The sequence below is a fragment of the Pseudorasbora parva genome, chromosome 20, assembly GCF_024679245.1.
Source record: "Pseudorasbora parva isolate DD20220531a chromosome 20, ASM2467924v1, whole genome shotgun sequence".
Lineage (NCBI taxonomy): Eukaryota > Metazoa > Chordata > Actinopteri > Cypriniformes > Gobionidae > Pseudorasbora > Pseudorasbora parva.
In genome coordinates, this window is record NC_090191.1 from 10,056,136 (window position 1) to 10,076,771 (window position 20,636).

The window sequence follows — 20,636 nt, forward strand, 5'->3', positions numbered from 1 at the left end:
AGTTGTTTCTCTTCCAGTTGTTGAACAAAATTGTCCCCAAGCTTCTTTCTTGGCTTCTTTAATTACTTTCCTTACTATGGCTTATTTCTTTTGATAATCCATTGTTAATGTTTTGTGTAATTTCTTAAATGCTCGATCTGTAGTTGCTTCAGTGCATTTTTCATTCTACCATGGTACATTTGTTTTATTGTTTTGGCTTGTACTGATTGGAATACTCCCCACACCACATTTCTTTATGGTCGTTTTTAAAATAAATATTCTTCATTAACTTGTTTGTTACTGCTTCACATGTTCACAGTTCACAGTAAGTAATCTTAAATTCTTAAAGGGATAGTTCACTTTAAAATAAATATTCTGTCATCCTTTACTCACCCTCAAGTTGTTTCAAACCTGTATGAATTTCTGTTTGGTTACTAACATTCTTCAAAATATCTTCCCTTGTGTTCAGCTGAAGAAAGAATACAGGTTTCATACAGGTTTGAAACAACTTGAGGGTGAGTAAAGGATGACAGAAGTAAAAGGAGTTAAAACAAAATTAGAATTGAGAGGAACAAAAACTATTATTCACTGGATGGTCATATACCTTTTCACCACTAGATGGGGGAAAATATCACAGTGTACTTTTAAAACAAACCTTTCCTAAGCTGAATCACAACAGTGCTGCGTTCCAGTTCGTTTTTAACATGCCCTTCACTCGCAAACTTCCCTCCGTCTCATTCACTCGGATGTGCGTCATGCCTACGTTGCATGAGTGTCCACTACTGGCAGAAACTTTGCAATGGACTGAACTGGAACACCGTAAGCCCTTGATCACTTGGAATCCACTATGGAGTTGATTTATTATTATTTTTTTCCTTTACGAAATTGTTTAATGCAGCATTCTATATGTATATGGATGTGTTTGGGTTGTTTTAAATGTTTTTAAAAATATCAGAGTTGTTTGTGGTGGGGTAAATTAAACACGATGCGTGGTGACGTCACAATCGCGTTGCATTGTGATATATGAAGCTGCCTGAAGTGTACATATGAAGTAGACTCGCTCACTCGGTCAAAATCAAGGGAGCAAGGGTCTGTCCATATAAACTTCCCTTGTCCACTTCACGAAGTGGAACGCACTTCAAAATGGCGGCGGGGATTCCCCCAAGGGGAAGTGCTTAGGGAAGTTTGCAAGTGCGTGTCTTAAAGTGGAGTGGAACGCAGCACAGATGCAGGAGCGCGGCGCAGCCTTATGACGTCTTGCTGCCACGACAAAATAAAAGTTCCGTTCATTCTGTTGTCTATATAATCACAGAAGTGCATAGAAATGCACTATCTACTATTTTAACTAGATAATCCCTGTATTAATTTTTTTTTTGGGCAAATGTGATAATTTAAACATATGCTAGTGTGTTTTTTCCTATATGTAAAAATTTGATATGTAAGGTATAATATTATATATATTAATATATTTCAAGAATTAAGCAAACATAGCTATACAAATTTCAAGTATAAATGTAACTCATTCAATATCAAAAATTCTTGCTCTTTCACAGAATTTGAATTAAATCAAAAGTAAGTCAAGTCTTCAATATTAAGAGTCATTTGTGTGAGTTGCTGGCTATGTAGTGATTCAAATCGCTCACTCATGAGTGAACACAGGCATGATTCACAGCTGCTCCATAGAAAACTTTGCAGTTTTAAAACCTGACAGTTCAATAAATGACCCGTTTATAAATTATACACAAATAAAGAATTATTTCTTCATTGTATTGTAATATGTTTTCCTGAAAGTATTTTTAAGATTAATTTATAATGTTGCAAACACAATACAAATAATTTTGAAATTATTAAAAAAAAAAAAATTGAGTTAATTTTAAACTGAGATCACCTGCTGTAAGTAAATGTGTTCATGTTTTATTATTCATTCTGTTTACTTTAATTACTCTTTATTTAATATAAACTTGTAAAATGTAAAATCCAAACTGAATGGTTGTAATTCCTGAATGTTTTCGTATATAGTGTTAATAAAGTTTGTTCTCTGATGAAGAAAACACTTAGCAGATTATTTATAATGTAATTACTTAAGTTTACTGTAATGAAAATATACTTAAAAATATAAAACATTAGAACACTTACTGACATCTGACAACACACTGAATTTTTTTCCTTCATTTTTGTTGTTTTACTTTTGTTATGTTTAATGGAGATTTACATTCTATGGCCACCTAGTGGGATGTTTTTTTTTTTAAATCATTTAATCAGATTTGATTACTGTTAATTTGGTTTTTACAGCTCAGATTTGTATTGAGAGTTGCTAGACGATACGGGGCACTGTATTGTATAGTGGCCAGATGGAAGCCACTCCTCAATAAAAGGCCACCTGTAGTTTGCCATAATGCACCTGAAGGATACGAGAAACAAAATTCTCTGGTCTGATGAAACAAAGATTGAGCTCTTTGGCCTGATAGGGAAACGCCATCTCTGGAGGAAACCAGGCACTGCTCATCACCTGGCCAATACCATCCTACAGTGAAGCAGCATCATGCTGTGGGGATGTTTTTCAGCAGCAGAGACTACTATTGAGGGAAAGATGAATGCAGCAATGAACAGAGACATCCTTTATGTAAACCTGCTCCAGATCACTCTGGAATTCAGAATGGGGTGAAGGTTTATCTTACCAACAGGACAATGACACTAAGCACACAGCCAAGATAACAAAGGAGTAGCTACATGACAACTCTGTGAATGTCGTTGAGTGGCCCAGCCAGAGCCCAGACTTGAACCCGACTGAACATATCTGGAGAGATCTGGAAATATCTGTGCATTGATGCTCACCACCTAACCTAATGGAGCTTAAGAGGTCCTGCAAGGAAGACTGGGAAACTTCCCAAAAATTGGCGAGCCAAGCTTGTAGCATCATACTCAAAAATACTTGAGCCTGTAATTGGTGGCAAAGGAGCAAAGGCTCTGAATACTTATGTACATGTCAATTTTTATTTTTTATTTTATTTTTAATAAATCTGCGATTATTTACAAACAAACTTCTTTCACATTGTATTGTTTGTAAAATTGAGGGAAACATTATGAATGTAATACATTTTGGAATAAGGCTGTAACTTAACAAAATAAGGAAATAAGTCTAATGTTTACTTAAAAAAGTAAAATCATTCACTGGCTTACCTGTGGCTAGATGAGGTACACGTAAATGCCCGGGTAAGACTCCTTTGGCCACTGGGTGGGGTTGTTACACCAATTTGACGCTGGGAGAATGAAGGGACATGTTTTGAAACAAATTAAGTTTGTGGATGTATTTTTCTTGCTCTATGGCAGACATGGTGGACATAAAATTACTTGACATGTTTAATCTTATTGATTTCGTTATTCAAGCCTGCCAGCTGTGTACGGACGTTGTTTTGTGCCGCTATTTTGTGCCGCTATTTTGTATTGAAGTCTATGGGAAGTCTAGTATATTTTTCCCCAAAAAGGAGAGGTGACAAAACAGACAGTTAAGCTCCCTGATGTGCCGGTAGTACGTATGATCCGAGGAGGGGCATGCAAATTCCACTTGCCAATTCTCATTGGGCTTTTCTCAAAGTATCAAAGGTGTTTGGGGCTTCTAAGTGTGACCCCTAGTTCCACCGGGGAACAGAGTTTACAACAGTAACTGAGATGTTTTACTCTGCCACATAAGAAAGTCATAATTTGTCTGATTTACGAGCCCACAAAAATCACTCAGACCACTTCAGATGTAGATTGTCAACATCTTTGACTATATTAGTATCACTATTTTGACCCTCAGTCACAAGTATAGGCTAATTATACACACACGTTATGGTGGTAATTTCAATGAATCAGCAGATTGTCAGATGCAGGATCTTTACAAGTAGAAGCTGAATTTTCTGCCAAAGTACAATCTGCTCATGGAGAACAAAGAGCTCCAAAACTATTGAAGATGATCATAGGAGCCACAGAGTTTAGTACTATAGAGATATAAAAGGAATGTAACATGATCTGAATCTGCATTCATTTCTTTACAATATGGTGTGGTTTACTTCACTTGTTAATCTGTTCTCCCCTCGTGGTTCATTAAAGGAAGTGTATGTAAGATTGTGGCAAAAACTGGTACTGCAATCACTTTTAAACTACTGTAAAGCGGTGTATCCCCTCTTCCCCCTGACTCGAGGTTGCCAGATAGGCTGCAGGATCCAGCAGGAAAGTTTGTAGCTGCAGCTGCGGTAACTAGAGTAGAGCTGGCGCAACCCGGATGCCGAAAGACTACTGACTTTGTGATTTGTATATAGGTGGAGGGTGGAGCTTCAGGCCAAAACACAACATGATCTGAACAGCAGGTCTTTGCTCTATTGTATTAATTTGTGCTGTTGGCTGTTGCCAAACTGAAACTGTGACCCTAAAACCATGTTAAAAACTGAACCGTGAGTAAGTAATGTTCATAGGGGACGAGACAACGAGCTATAGGATACTCGTAAGCATCAATTAGGTGACGCTACACTTTAGGAAATTTGGGAATAATTTGAGATAAAAAATAAATAAGAAGAAAGTTCAGGAGGAAAGAGTAGATAGAAGCAGAATCCAAGCGAGAGCTGTTGTCTCCAAATATCCAGCTGCTATTTTACTGTATTTTCAGACTGATCCACACACTGATCAACACAAGAGCTTTAAACACTCTCAAAAAAAAAATACTTTCATTATTCAGTAACCACTCTATACTTTATGGTGGTTTACACAGCCTGCCGGCACCTTTGATGAAGAAAAACAAATAAAGAACATAATCTTATGACACAACAAATGTAGACGTTTCAGTCTAGCAGATGTCAATGAACACATTATCAAAAGTGCCAATTCTTCCACTTTCCCATAACTCAGGATATTTTTGCATGCGAAAGAAAACCACACATAATTATTAACTCTTGGTTATTAATATAATTATTATTATTAACTTCTGGAAGCTTGTGCTGCTTTTTGTTAATTAGTCTGACTCCATAAAAATTGTTATTCTTTAACCTCATTATTTAAAGGTAAAAGTCTCTCTTAGAACTGATAGTAAAATATAGGATTTAACCTGAATGCTTAGATAACAAACGTTACAATCACTTCAGCTTTCAACATTATTAGTGGTAAAAGGAAAGATTATCAAAGCCTTTAAAGCAGTTAAAGTTATTTATTAAACCACATGTTTAGATATACAGACAGTAGAATGGAAAAACATACTGTATAGAAAAACTGAACTGTAACAATGCACTAATGTGAAAGACAGGACTGTGAAGGTAAAAGTCTTTCTTATAGTATGAGGTTATGCTTCGGAGTGACCAGATCAACAGTTACCTTTCCTTCTTAAGGCCATTACATACTCCACAAGAACAGTGCAAAAAAATGCTCGCTCCAAAGGCTAAGAGAACAAAATAACATAATTGTACATATTGCTTGACCATAGCTAATGTATTTAATTTAAATAAAGTCCCTCAAACTTGCATATGGATGTACATTTTGAAGTAATCATTCCTCATAGTCACACAGCCTGTTTTAAGTTAGGTGCTAAAAATGCTATTAAAGTCTAAGATATAAACCTGCGCTAACACACAGATAAGACCATTCACACGACCGAAGGTTTCTGTGATTTTCCCTTCCCAGGTGAAAAATCTGTACTATTAAGTGAAGTTTTATTAACTAATTTCGGGAGGAGCACTAACAGATAATTAAACAACGGAGCCGTCAGCTAATCAAACCTAATTAAAGGGTTACTTCAGCGATTAGCATATGGCTTTGTATCAGTAGAAACCCTGGAAAATATTCAAATTATTGTGCTTTCCCCCCTCATATCTCCCTGAGACAAGAGATTTATGCATTTTATTTCTGGAAAAATTCCTCCTATGATGCAAAATGACGATTTTTGCATCATAGGAGGAATGTTTGCCCAGAAGCTAAAGACTACAGCCAGCAGAGGGAGCTATTTCCGCATGTTTTGCATCTGCGCATGGGGGATGGGCGATTACACTCAGCTGGCAGGGAGAGCTCAGCTTGCAGACAGGATCATTTAAACGGAGCTATGGTGAGCAATGTAAGTCTTTTAACTTCTCAAATTCATTTCTATGAAAGTTAAGCTTGCAAAGGCATGAACTGAAACGCGTGCCAGACTGAACTCCTGTGTGAATGTATGCCGCGAATGTAGTCGCGATTACCTCAGCACTCATCACTCGTGCAGTTAGTGCTCAGGGCTGTGACACTCGCGCGGTGACTCACTCATTATATTGAAAAGACACGTTCAGTTTTTAATTGTAGTGTCTTCTCTAACTCAGTCACAGTAATGAAGTTGGTGGTGTTGGGAATGGCCTCACAGGGCAGCGAAGCATTCTGGGAATTGTAGTCTTTCATCCCCATGGGACAAAAATACATTTTCTGTCTTTTCTCAGTCTAGAAGACACCAAATTCAAAAATAATTTCACATTTCTACTGCATTGATGACCCAGTTTAAATACAGATTCATCTTCCCAGCGCTGAAGTACCCCTTTAACAAGGGGAGCACGTCAGATAATTAAACCTAATTAAACACAGGTGGAGCATGGTAAGCTAATCAATCTGATCAACGATAGGAGGTGTACTTATACTACAGATTTACCTCCTCTCGTTGACCATTTTCATTTTGGCATGGATGGCTTCAGGCAGGTCGCCCCACCTGCACACTCACGCTGCTAGGCTAACTCCAAATGCTCAAGAAACAAGTATTTTCCTAACAAAAGTTTAAGCTATTTATAAACTCAACTCATACCGCTTCATCAGCATTCATGGTAAAAGATTTCTGCTTTTCCCTACGAAACACAATTGGCATTTTGTCTTCTAAAAATTCTAATCGATGAACAACTTCAATAATAAATGTCCTAAAAGCATGTTAATAACGTTGCGTTTTTGGAACCACGACAACAGAGTCAACTGAGAAAGCAGCACTCGGTCATCAAAGAATGCACACTGCAGAGACTTGCAACATTAAACTACAACAGTTTCTATCTTAAGAAATAGAAAACGATCTTAAATAATGAATGTATTACTGGCACACCTCAAGCTTGCGATCGCCGTGTACTTTGCCTACGTTACTTTTAATCCACGAGAATACGTTCATCATGGACGCGCACGCGGTGACCGTGGCGATGAACAAATAATTATACTTCTGGGAAAGTGAATATACAAATATTTTGAGGCTACATCACTCAGATAATGACAGTGCTACAGCGTACATCACAAAAAAGACAAGCCACTAGTCGGAACCAGCTCTCCCTTGATTCAATACGTCTCAACTGGAAGCCCATATGAGCTCAGTCACACAGGGACACAGTGAGTACAACCTTCTTACAAGCATTTGCGACTCAGGACATTTCCACACCTTAAAGTCCGCACCGGGGTCTGAATTGAAGCTCATGTTTTGATTCATTTTTACATGTTGGGTTAGTTTTGTTTGCTTTCACATTGCAAATTGTGCGAGTGCACTAAAGAACTTACATGACATACCGCGTCCTGCTGTAGTGATGCTGTTTACGAACGATTCATTCATTTTGTATGAATCTTTAATCCGAATCTTTTGAACAACGAGTTTTCTCAGAGAGCGATTCGTTCATTTGTTTACCGAGCACGCGCATATGTTCTGTACAGGGAAGTACTAAACGTGCTGGAAAATGTAACATGTAACATTTTAATTAGATTCTGCTTAAATTAACGGGATCACTTTAGAAAAGATTCGTCCATTTTGCTAAACAAGATTCAAAGATCCGTATCAGTAAAAAGGATCCGAACTTCCCACTACTTGTGTGCTGCTTCTTGACATTGATCGGCTCGTAAACGAACGTGCGTCTGACGTCAGCGCATCGTCACTCGGGCAAGTAACTCCCAAAAACTTAGCCAGCTGACTCTTTGCCTCACTGCCTTACGAGACATGGCTTGTAAAGCAGCGTTTTGTCAATGATTTTGGACAGTCTTCTAAGGCAGTGTAACAGTTTAATGATCTGCAGCAAACAGAGAGAGCTTTTGTGTAAACTAAGCACATCTAATTACTTCACCAGTACTACATTTATAATGACACCAGAAGTGGAAATATTGGTGGTTGCGTGTTTATAATTAAATAAATGAATGAATGAATTAATTAATTAATTAATTAAAAAAAAAAAAAAAAAACACTGGATATTCCTTTGAAATATCTTTAGAAGTTGTAGCCATTCATACAAATAAAATTCACCTAAAGAAGGCTTTCTATAAGGCTTTTAACATTACATCAAAAAAAAAAAAAAAAAAAAAAAAAAAGGAACTTCCTGTAAATGGTCAGATAATTCAAACCATACAGAACGCTTTCACACAAGAAACGAACCTAACCTTCGTTCAGTTTGATCCGGACAGAGACTTTGCAAACTGAAAGTCAGAATCCGGACGAAGCAAGACGAGCTGCATTTCATGAAATACAATCCAATTTGGAGCTCCTGTTTTCCTAAATATAACACAAATTTCTTACAGTAGGCTATATTGTATAGCATAATAATCATTATTTTAAGCCATCTTATATTTTGGGGAAAGAAAACGTATATCACGATTACGCAAACCTCAAAGGCCATGATTTCATTAAATAAACGTGAGCTTCACATTCAGAACCTGTGCGTTCTACAGCCTTCACAACAACAACGCTTTATTTCAGAGCAGTTCACAATCATGATTAGTTCTCGTTTATGCCAAGTAAATGCATACAATGAGAAGGTTTCTGTACTACGATTATAACGTAATTTGTTGCACACAATTGTGAGGGAGTATATGTTATTTCCTTCATACTAGTTAAAAGGAGCATTCTGCAATAATCAAACAGTAATTTCAAAAGTCTCAGTTGGTTATACAAACATGTTTCTCCATTTGTCTGTTCAACCATTTTTTCTTCTGCCGCAGCAGTGCCGTTCCTTCAGTTCCCGCAGGAGCTGAGTTTCTCCGGCTAATTTTCTCCACAGCAGCAGCAGTGCCGTTCCCTCTGCTCCCACAGGAGCTCTGTTTCTCCGGCTTATTTTCTTCACAGCAGCAGCAGTGCTGTTCCCTCTGCTCACACGGAGCTCAGTTACTCTGGCTAAACTTTCTCCACTGCCGCAGCAGTGCAGTTCCCTCTGCTCACACGGAGCTCAGTTACTCTGGCTAAACTTTCTCCACTGCCGCAGCAGTGCCGTTCCCTCTACTCCCGCAGGAGCTCAGTTTCTCTGGCTAATTTCACCACTGCCGCAGCAGTGCTGTTTCCTCTGCTCCCGCAGGAGCTCAGTTTCTCTGACTAATTTTCTCCACTGCCGCAGCAGTGCTGTTTCCTCCGCTCCCGCAGGAGCTCAGTTTTTCTGGCTAATTTTCTCCACTGCCGCAGCAGTGCTGTTCCCTCTGCTCCCGCAGGAGCTCAGTTTCTCTGACTAATTTTCTCCACTGCCGCAGCAGTGCTGTTCCCTCTGCTCCCACAGGAGCTCAGTTTCTCCGGCTAATTTTCTCCACTGCCACAGCAGTGCTGTTTCCTCTGCTCCCGCAGGAGCTCAGTTTCTCTGACTAAATTTCACCACTGCCACACCAGTGCTGTTCCCTCTGCTCCCACAGGAGCTCAGTTTCTCTGGCTAATTTTCTCCCTTATCCATCTGGCGAGGCTCCCCCATTGGAAGCAATGAGTCTTAATCTCCCATCGGATGCCGTCAGAGCCTCTCAGTCACTACCCATCTTTTCTTTTTCCGTCCGGTGAAGCTTCCCTTTCCGATTGCAGTGAGCATTGATCTCCCGTCGAATGCTGTGAAAGCTCTCCTGGCGTGTGTTTCCCCATCTCTTTCTCCGTACCGTCGGCCGATAGTACCCACTCATCTGATGCCAGGAATCTGCTCCTGGCGGAAGCTGGGTGGGCCCCCTCGGTCAGTCTTTCTTTTTAATTTCGACGCCCCATTTACCAATTTGGTAGGGCTCACTCATCTGACGCTGTGATTCTAATCTCCCGTCAGATGCGGCTTGAGCCCCCGATCGACGGTTTTCAAACTTCGCGCATGTTGAATCTCGTTGTGCACTCTTTCTCCGGACGGTAAGGTTTTTTCGTTTGTTGCAGTGAGCCGGGCCCCCCTCAGACATTGCAAGAGCTTTCCCGATTGGTCATCTTAATTTGAGGAAGCTCCTCATTTATCGGCCATTAGGGTTAGTTTCTCGTCTGTTGCAGTGAGCCCGGCCCCCCTCAGACGTTGCAAGAACCTTCCCGATCGGTCTTTCCAATTTGAGGATGCTCCTCATTTATTGGTCGGTGGGGGTTTGTTTCTCGTCTGTTGCAGTGAGCCGGGCCCCCCTCAGACATTGCAAGAGCCTTCCCGATTGGTCACTCTAATTTGAGGATGCTCCTCATTTATCGGCCGTTAGGGTTTGTTTCTCGTCTGTTGCTGTGAGCTCGGCCCCCCTCAGACGTTGCAAGAACCTCCCCGATCAGTCTGTCAAATTCAAGGTTGCTCCTCATTTATTGGCCGGCAGGGTTTTTCTCGTCTGTTGCAGTGAGCCTGGCCCCCCTCAGACGTTGCAAGAGCCTTTCCGATCGGTAATTTTATTCAAGACCGCTCCTATTTTAATCGGCCGGTAGGGTTTTTTCCCATCTGTTGCAGTGAGCCTGGCCCCCCTCAGACGCCGTAAGAAGCCTTCCCAATCTACCCCGCTGATTTTGAGGATGCTCCTCATTTATCAGCTGGAAGAGCTCATCTTACATCTGTTGCAGTGAGCCAGGCCCCCCTCAGACTTGGTAGAGAGCCTACCCGATCGGTACGCCAAATTCTAGGCTGCTCCTCCTCTATCGTTCAGTAGGGTCTTCTTTTTCATCTGTTGCAGTGAGCCTGGCCCCCCTCAGATGCTGTAAGAAGCCTTCCCAATCTGCCCCCCTGATTTTGAGGATGCTCCTCATTTATCAGCCGGAAGAGCTCGTCTTACGTCTGTTGCAGTGAGCCAGGCCCCCCTCAGACTCGATAAAGAGCCTTCCCGATCGGTACGCCAAATTCTAGGCCGCTCCTCATTTATCGTCCGGTAGGGTTTTTCTCGTCTGTTGCAGTGAGCCCGGCCCCCCTCAGATGTTGTAAGAGCCTTCCCATCGGCCTCTCTGATTTTGAGGATGTTCCTCATTTATCAGCCGGAAGAGCTCGCTTCTCGTCTGTTGCAGTGAGCCGGACCCCCCTCAGATGTTGCAAAGGGCCCTCCCGATCGGTAATTTTACAAAAATACTCCTCATCCATCGTCCGGTAGGGTTCTTTCCCTTCTGTTGCAGTGAGCCTGGCCCCCCTCAGAAACGGCAAGAGCTTTCCCGATCGGTCTTCCAACGCCCAGTTTCCTTCAGCCAGTAGAACCCGTCCGCCCGAAGCAGCGAGGCAACACGGGCTCTCCTGGTCTAGCAGCCAGGCCTCTCAAATTATCAGCCCACCAATTTTTCTGCGTATTTGGGGGTTTTTCTGGTGGCTATCCTCCACTCCTTGCATTTTGGGGGATACTCTGGGTTCGGGCAAAAATCCGAGCCCGGAGCCCTCCCCTGGACAGCACGCCAAATACGCATAATCTTTACTCTATTTAATTTGATGTAAGTGGGAACTCGTGAAATGCATTAAAAATGTACTTGAGTATCTTTTAAGTACAATAGTAATATATTATAATGCATGTTTAATGCATTTAATAGTGCGACTTTTTCACCTGGGTTTGCGTGCTCAACCACTGATCTATACAGGCCCTTCTCAAAAAATTAGCATATTGTGATGAAGTTCATTATTTTCCATAATGTAATGATAAAAATTAAACTTTCATATATTTTAGATTCATTGCACAGCAACTGAAATATTTCAGGTCTTTTATTGTTTTAATACTGATGACTTAGGAATACAGCTCATGAAAACCCAAAATTCCTATCTAAAAAAAAATAGCATATTTCATCAGACCAATAAAAGAAAAGTGTTTTTAATACAAAAAAGTCAACCTTCCAATAATTATGTTCAGTTATGCACTCAATACATTGTCGGGAATCCTTTTTGCAGAAATGACTGCTTCAATGCGGCGTGGCATGGAGGCAATCAGCCTGTGGCACTGCTGAGGTGTTATGGAGGCCCAGGATGCTTCGATAGCGGCCTTAAGCTCATCCAGAGTGTTGGGTCTTGCGTCTCTCAACTTTCTCTTCACAATATCCCACAGATTCTCTATGGGGTTGAGGTCAGGAGAGTTGGCAGGCCAATTGAGCACAGTAATACCATGGTCAGTAAACCATTTACCAGTGGTTTTGGCACTGTGAGCAGGTGCCAGGTCGTGCTGAAAAACAAAATCTTCATCTCCATAAAGCTTTTCAGCAGATGGAAGCATGAAGTGCTCCAAAATCTCCTGATAGCTAGCTGCATTGACCCTGCCCTTGATAAAACACAGTGGACCAACACCAGCAGCTGACATGGCACCCCAGACCATCACTGACTGTGGGTACTTGACACTGGACTTCAGGCATTTTGGCATTTCCTTCTCCCCAGTCTTCCTTCAGACTCTGGCACCTTGATTTCCGAATGACATGCAAAATTTGCTTTCATCCGAAAAAAGTACTTTGGACCACTGAGCAACAGTCCAGTGCTGCTTCTCTGTAGGCCAAAAGTTGCTTGACCTGGGGAATGCGGCACCTGTAGCCCATTTCCTGCACACGCCTGTGCACGGTGGCTCTGGATGTTTCTACTCCAGACTTCCGCAGGTCCCCCAAGGTCTGGAATCGGTCCTTCTCCACAATCTTCCTCAGGGTCCGGTCACCTCTTCTCGTTGTGCAGCGTTTTTTGCCACACTTTATCCTTCCCACAGACTTCCCACTGAGGTGCCTTGATACAGCACTCTGGGAACAGCCTATTCGTTCAGAAATTTCTTTCTGTGTCTCACCCTCTCACTTGAGGGTGTCAATGATCCTTCTGGACAGCAGTCAGGTCGGCAATCTTACCCATGATTGCGGTTTTGGAGGCATATAAGGATGAGTGACACCAGTCATGGACAAGAGAGGACCAGGCCTGGATTTTATGTTGAGTTTTGAACGAGCCCGCGTTTCAGCCTCAAGTTCTTAGAAGTTTACCTTTCAGTTAATATACATAACGTTATATATTTGGACCTTTTTTAAACTGTAGTGTTTCCAAATATTGTTGTACACAGAAATGTGATATTAAGGTAACCAATTAACCAGTTCCTTTCAATGATGGACAATGGTGTTTTGAACCACAAGTTGTCAAAGGAAAGCTGCACTGTTCTACATGTCCAGATTTATAGTGGTTCTCTCCTTAATCTATGATCTATGGCAGGGCTATTCAAATCTTACCCTGGAGGGCCAATGCGGTGCAGAGTTTCGCTCCAACCCTGATCAAACACACTCACCTGTGATTTTCTAATGATCCTGAAGACATTGATTAGCATGTTCAGGTGTGTTTGATTAGGGTTGGAGCTAAACTCTGCACCGCATTGGCCCCCCCAGGGTAAGATTTGAATAGCCCTGATCTATGGTCTAAGAAAAAGGACATAAGATTGGAAATTGATACGGCCATAGCTTACGTCGTTAGTGCTTCTGAGATGGTAAAAGGACAGTTTTATTCTGTGGATCATAATGAACGAGCGTGTTTTTTAAATAAAGTTTGAGGAAGCTTGATGATGACTTAGATCCACGACCATGGTGTACTGTAGTCCCTTTATAGCCTACCATTAGCATTTTAAATCTGATGGCTTTATTTAGGCTTAAAACTGTATACATTTTGGATTAACTTATAAAGATTATCTTGATAGACAAAACGTGTAAGGGTCATAACTCTTTGTTGAACACAGATCTTATTTTTTGCGATTATCCAAAAGTCTATGGGGAAAATGCATAGGCTTTTGATCGAGGGAACCAATGCCCCGCTAACTTCTGGGTTGGCCTACAAAGTGACGTCATAACTTCGGCACTCTATTGCCACAAACGTTGTAAATCGAGATAAACACCTGCTGAGCCTGGAATATTAGCTATGATTAACAATGAACTTGAACTACTTATTTATCTGCAGCAATATAAATCGTGTACAAAAGACAGTAAACCAGGACACTATATAAGGCATATGTGAGGCTTGTGGGGATGACCAAACAAGAGCTGGAAACAAACATCAGTGAGGAATGAAGGGTTTAGTGTGTTTACTGCTGCTGTTGGAAACCTTTGTGTTTGTCGTTCAGCAGACAGTCAATGGAGGACTCAATGAGAACGAGATCAGTCAACAAATCGGCTCTGAGGACAGAAGACAGAATACTTTGAGAAATGAAGCTTCAACTGATAGCCAACAAAACTGCCATCTGTGCTTCTCTGACATCCATGCAGCACTGAGAGAACTGACCGTCACGGTTACGGAGCAGAAAGCAAATATCAGAGAACTGACTGCCATAGTTATAGAGCAGAAAGAAAACATCAGAGCTTTAGAGATGCAACTGAGAGATGAGATGAACAAGAAAAATGATGGTACCTCACTAAAACATTCACTCTTTTATGAATAATCTTTAAAGTAAAACACCAATACATTGCATAGTGTAAAGTTGAGTGTGTAATGTGTAAATTGTGTTTTCTATCACAATAATCAGTGTGTGTCATTTAACAGAATCTTTATTCTTTCACAGAAATGTCAAATCTTACTCTGAGTCAAGTGGAGGAGTTGAGAAAGGAGAATAGAGGTGAAAATGTGCTTAAATTATGTTAAATTCAGTCTTCACAGTCACAGTGTAATACAATATATAATATATTGCTTATGTTTTTCAACTACAGACAGAGAAATAGCTTTTTCAGCTTCACTGATGGTATCTGGCAAAGGAGATATTGGTCCTTTTACCACTGACATCACACTAACCTACAGGAACATCTTCACAAACATAGGGAACGCCTACAACCCATTAACAGGTAATTAGCAATTAAATGTAAATTAGAGTCTTAAAACTCAGTTTATAGTCATGAAAACCCTTCTGCTCCAGTCAGACCTCTCTGCCGTTGTGTGATGTGATTAAGAGAATTAAATCATTAGGGAAACCGCTGATTCTGTATCTCTTGTTGTTTGTTTCAGGTATTTTCACAGCTCCACTGAAAGGAGCGTACATGTTCAGAATCTCTGTGTATGGTTATGGCCCAACTCCATCCTTTGCAGCCATTGTTAAGAATGGAGAGCATGTGGTTATAGCTCATGATGTTCAGGCTCAGGATTGGGCAAACTCTTCGAATGGAGTTGTGTTGATCCTGGAGGTTGGAGATGTTGTCTATGTGAGACTTCCATCTGGCAAGAGGATATATGATAATAGCCAGCAGAACAGCAACACTTTCAGTGGTTTCCTACTGTTTTCCTTAAGAGAACAGGAGCTTTGCAGAATGTGATTCCAATAATTCTGAATCTTCAGTGTTATATTTAGGATGGATATTGTGAAAAATCATTAAAGGTGCCTTAGAACAGTGCCGTTTCTAGGCATAGGCAAACTAGGCGGTCGCCTAGGGCGCCAACAGCTGGGGGGCGTCGATGAGCCCCCGCCCCAACAAGATTTTTTAGTTATTTCATATATATTTTATTATTAATATTTCGTACTTTTGCTATTTCAAGGCATTATGATTAGTTGCGATTATTGGAGTGAAGTCGCCATGGTGATAGTGGAGCTGCTGTAATGAAATGAGATCATGTAGAGGGCGGCAGGGAACGTCGTCATCCGTGGCGTTGTAACGCTTGTGTCCGAGTGAAAAATGTGGATAGCTCACTTAATGTAACTGGAGTGGATGCAAACACGGAGGGGATTAACATCAAACAGATCGCACTTTATGCCCCGCTGAACTCTCATCACAAACTCCCTTTCCGTCCACAGCATTACTTAATAAAACAAAATAACTGTTAGCAACAGAAAACAGAAAATAATCCCCACACATGGGAGCTCAAGACTCAGTGCGCACATACACAAAATGCAGACTTCGTTTGCAGGGAGCGCGCGCAACTCTTAAAGGGGCCACACTATATTTCTACTCGTTACAGCGTGCTTTAGTTTCATCATCATGAAAAGGTCAAAGCCATCAGGGGCTCAGTATCGTAAAAAGAAAGCGAAATATACAGGTATAGCCTACTTATTGGTTACTTGTTCTCTACTAAGCTGGTCTCTCTATCATAACGTTGAGCCAAACATTACACTGAATATTAGTACTGGACCGACCACACGCCGAGCTCATTTCAGGTGCAGAACATTATAGCAGTTAATTTGAATAATTTTTTTTTTACATCAGAGATAGCTGTTTAGTGTAAATTGATCAAGTAGGCTAATACTGTCATAACCATGGGCGTCACTAGGCCCTTTTTTATGAACTTATGCATCAGCCCCCCTTAAAAAAATATGTGATTAACCTTTAAAACATGAAACTGGCGCAAGGCTTCGGCTACTGCTTCGTCCCGTCTTTTAGTCTTTGTGTCACTGTGTTCTTCAATCCGCAGCGGTGCCGAGTGACATGGTTTTCAAGCTATTGTTATCTAATTTTTTGGCCTTCAGAACATCTTAAAATACACATATGTAGATCATAGAAATCAAATTTTTCTCGGGGGAGCATGCCCCCGAACCCCCCAACATGCATGCCCCCGAACCCCCCAACATGTGATCTCAGAGATAATAAACCTAGCTACATTATTCGATTAATGCATGTACAATATGCCCATGAAATAAGGAAGTCATATTTACTTAATAAGTTGAAGTTTAAAAAAAAAAAAAAAGGCGGGGGGGGTGCAACATATGAATCTCGCCTAGGGTGCCAGAAAGGCTAGAAACGGCCCTGCCTTAGAATGAGTTGAAACAATATGTTAAATTGTTCTCTGATATCTACATAGAGGGTATGTGGCTTATTTAAGGGAAAAAATTGTCCAGATACAGTTTTACAGGTCCATTTGGAACCCTATAAATTGTCCCTAGCATATAATGCTTTGTTTTTGCCTTATTTGGAAAAGTCATTTATATTAATGTTGAGCTCTGCTTTGATTGGCTTATTTCAGCAGCTCACTGCACACTGCAGTTCAGTTGTTCAGCGAAGCAGCTTGTGAGTCCTGACCGTCCTGACATAACACAGACCGACTGAATGATACTTTAAGCAGAACATCTGAAATGGAGATTGCTGAAATCCGTGTGTGAGAGAGAGCTCGTATGCATATGTTTGCCAGATTCTACGTTTAGGTAAAAGACTGGATAGTATACATGTTCTTTTCATAGAAAAGATCTGTGTGGGGGATTTAAATTACTGGCATCTGGCAACTGCATGAATTATCTTTCCCAAACCAAAACCAGTGATCTTAGACTCGTCTTTTTTCGTCGACGATATTGCATGTTTATATAACGTTAGTCACAATGTACGCTACGCAGTGACTGTCAGGTACTCTGAAATACAAGCATGCAAAAACATCATACTTCAGATCGAGTGAACGATCTGTAAGCAATGTATCTACGGTTGTATTTTGGAATACAAAATAATATTAACCTTTGTCATTAGACACACTATTTAGTTTTGTACGGTACTTGGGAGTTTCCTATTGTTACTGTACTAGCATCTTGCGTTATCTAGACAATGCTGTCTCTCTAAAAAGCTTTCAATTTAATCAGAAATTGTTTAAACAGTCAATAAGTGGATAAAATCTTACTGCTTGCAGGAATACAGTTGCCCATTTCTTCAGTTTAAAATGCTGAGCGAAGCTTGCTTGAAATGGGCCGAACAAACGAACGATCTTGAATTAAATTGTTGTGGTATCCGATTATAGACATCAACCATGACTGTTGACATTTTTTATCTGTCAGAAGGGTATGAAAAGTCCTCACGTCTCCTGCACAACCTGCGACATGATGTGTGTCCATGAGAGTAGCTTGTTTTGACTTGACTTGATTTGGCTCCATCAGTTCCGCCTGATAATGAACATGTATGGACAGATGCAAATGTTGTGGGTGTGCATATAAATGATCCCCAACGCTTGCGTCATGGTTGGCGTTATGTTGAGAATCACTTATTTTTACATGGTGTTTTTTATTTACGAGATTTACAGAAGGAGGCAATGGTGTTTGAGACACAGTATGTGATGTCCATGTACTGAACTCTTATTATTTCACTGTTGCAAGGTTAATTAAATTTTTCATTCTAGGGCACCTTTCACATGTGAATCTGTATAAATAAGGACTAATGTGTGTTTGAAATTTGCAATAGATTACTGTACAAAAGTCAGAGCTTTCTATGCATGTTTGTATAAAGAGTTTCAGCGCTGAGACAGACAAGACCCATGAATATATGAATGTGACTCAGAAGTGTTTTGTTGAAATAGTAAATCTAGAAAGTTAAATAATACTTAGTGTAGTTTGTTTCTGATCAATGATCTGTATCTCTTAATTATACATCCATAAATAAGAGAATAAAGAGAGTTTGTGGCATTTGCTTTCTCATATTTTCATGAATATTTAACAATACACTTTTTGAAGGATTTTAAGTGTAATTTAGAATTAGGACACCATATTTACCAGAGTATTTTGTCCTAGATGTGTGTTCCATCTACACAACACTGACAGATAGCTAACAGGCAGATGCAGGAGGAAATTAGAGATTTTTTTGAGATTTTTCCAGTTTTTTGCCTGGCTAGGATATTGTCATTTATAAGTTGTTGTTGCAGCCCTCAATTGATGTTGACATGTTGTGTTTTGGCCTGAAGCACCACCCTCAACCGTCCCCCTCCCCTCTCCCCTATCTACCAATCACAAAGTCAGTGTTTTCCGGCATCCGGGTTGCCAGCTCTGCTCTAGTTACCACAGCTGTAGCTACAAACGTTTCTGCTGCATCCTTGAGGAAGCAAGCAGGAAGAGGAGGAGCCACCAGCAAAGGAAAAAAAGATGGCGAGAGGATGAGCGGGTGGACCTTATCATGGAGGATATCAAATTTTAGAGAGACAGAGAGAAGGGAGCAGGGAGAGAATGGACAAACTGTTTAAAACAGTGTAAAAAAAGGCTACATTACAATTGTTTTATATCTAAATTTTAGTTTTGTTATGTTAACTGAATGAAGTGTGTTATTTATTTTTAGTAAAGTAATTTATTCGTCTGAGGTTTATGTTTACATAGAAATAAAAATAAATTTAATAGTTCTGTACATTATTTTTTTTAAATGCAACTTATTTTTGATAATTGTTCCAATATACATGTACATTTAAACTTTGTTATTCGAATAAATTGTTCTATACATTACTGACATATTTACAACATAACTTAGGTTTAACATAATGTGGCAAGAGTCCAAGTGTGCAGAGGACACGAAATTGATTATAGTGCAAAAGCACAAAAAAAATAATAATAATATTTAAAAACACCCACTACATTTACATTTACATTTATGCATTTAGCAGACGCTTTTATCCAAAGTGACTTACAACTCAGGAGAACAGGAAGCGATCCGTCAAGAAGAGGCAACAAAACACAAAAAGTGCCCTAAATACCAAGATTTGTACACTACTCAGAGTAGCAAAAACCAGAAAAGGGAAGAAAAAGGGAGAAATAGAGGAGGAAAGAGATTTTTTTGTTTTTTTTGTTTTTAATGTAAGATTAAGTGCTCGTGGAAGAGATGAGTTTTTACCTGTCTTTTGAATGAAGCGAGTGATTCTGTCGTGCATATGGAGGGTGGAAGATCGTTCCACCAACCAGGAACAATGAAAGAAAAAGTTCTAGAGAGGGCTTTCATGCCTCTCTGTGATGGTACCACAAGCCTTCGCTCATTAGCTGAGCGAAGGCTTCTGGTGGGGGTGTAGACTCGTAGGAGCGAGTCAAAGTATGCTGGTGCTGAGCTTGTGGAAGATCCATAATTAAGAGTCAGGGCTTTGAATTTGATCCGGGCAGCGAGTGGTAGCCAATGCAGAGAGATGAATAGAGGTGTGACATGAGCCCTTTTGGGCTCATTGAATACAAGACGTGCCGCAGCGTTCTGGATCATTTGCAGCGGTTTGATTGCACAAGATGGAAGTCCAGCCAGAAGCACATTGCAATAGTCAAGTCTAGAAATGACCAGGGCTTGGACAAGAAGCTGTGTTGCATGCTCCTTAAGGAACGGTCTGATTTTCCTGATGTTGTGCAATGCAAACCTGCATGACCAAGCTGTCTTTGAGATGTGGTCTTTGAAGGACAGCTGGTGATCAAAAATGACTCCAAGATTTCTGACTGACCCTGAAGGAGTAATCAAAGATGAACCTAGCTGGATGGTAAAATCGTGTTGTATGGTGGGATTAGCAGGGAAAACAAGCAGCTCAGTCTTTGCTAGATTGAGCTGCAGGTGATGTTTTTCCATCCATGCCGAGATGTCTGCCAGACAGCTTGAGATTCGTGCACTACGCCACCCTGGGGGCTTGAGATTCGTGCACTACGCCACCCTGGGGGCTTGAGATTCGTGCACTACGCCACCCTGGGGGCTTAATACCAGGGAATCACCCAAATCAAGCTCACAGCACATAAGGCTTACAGGTTCGTATCGGTTGGAGTCAGGCATGAGACAGGGGTTATATACAGTATTGTTCAAAATAATAGCAGTACAATGTGACTAACCAGAATAATCAAGGTTTTTCGTATATTTTTTTATTGCTACGTGGCAAACAAGTTACCAGTAGGTTCAG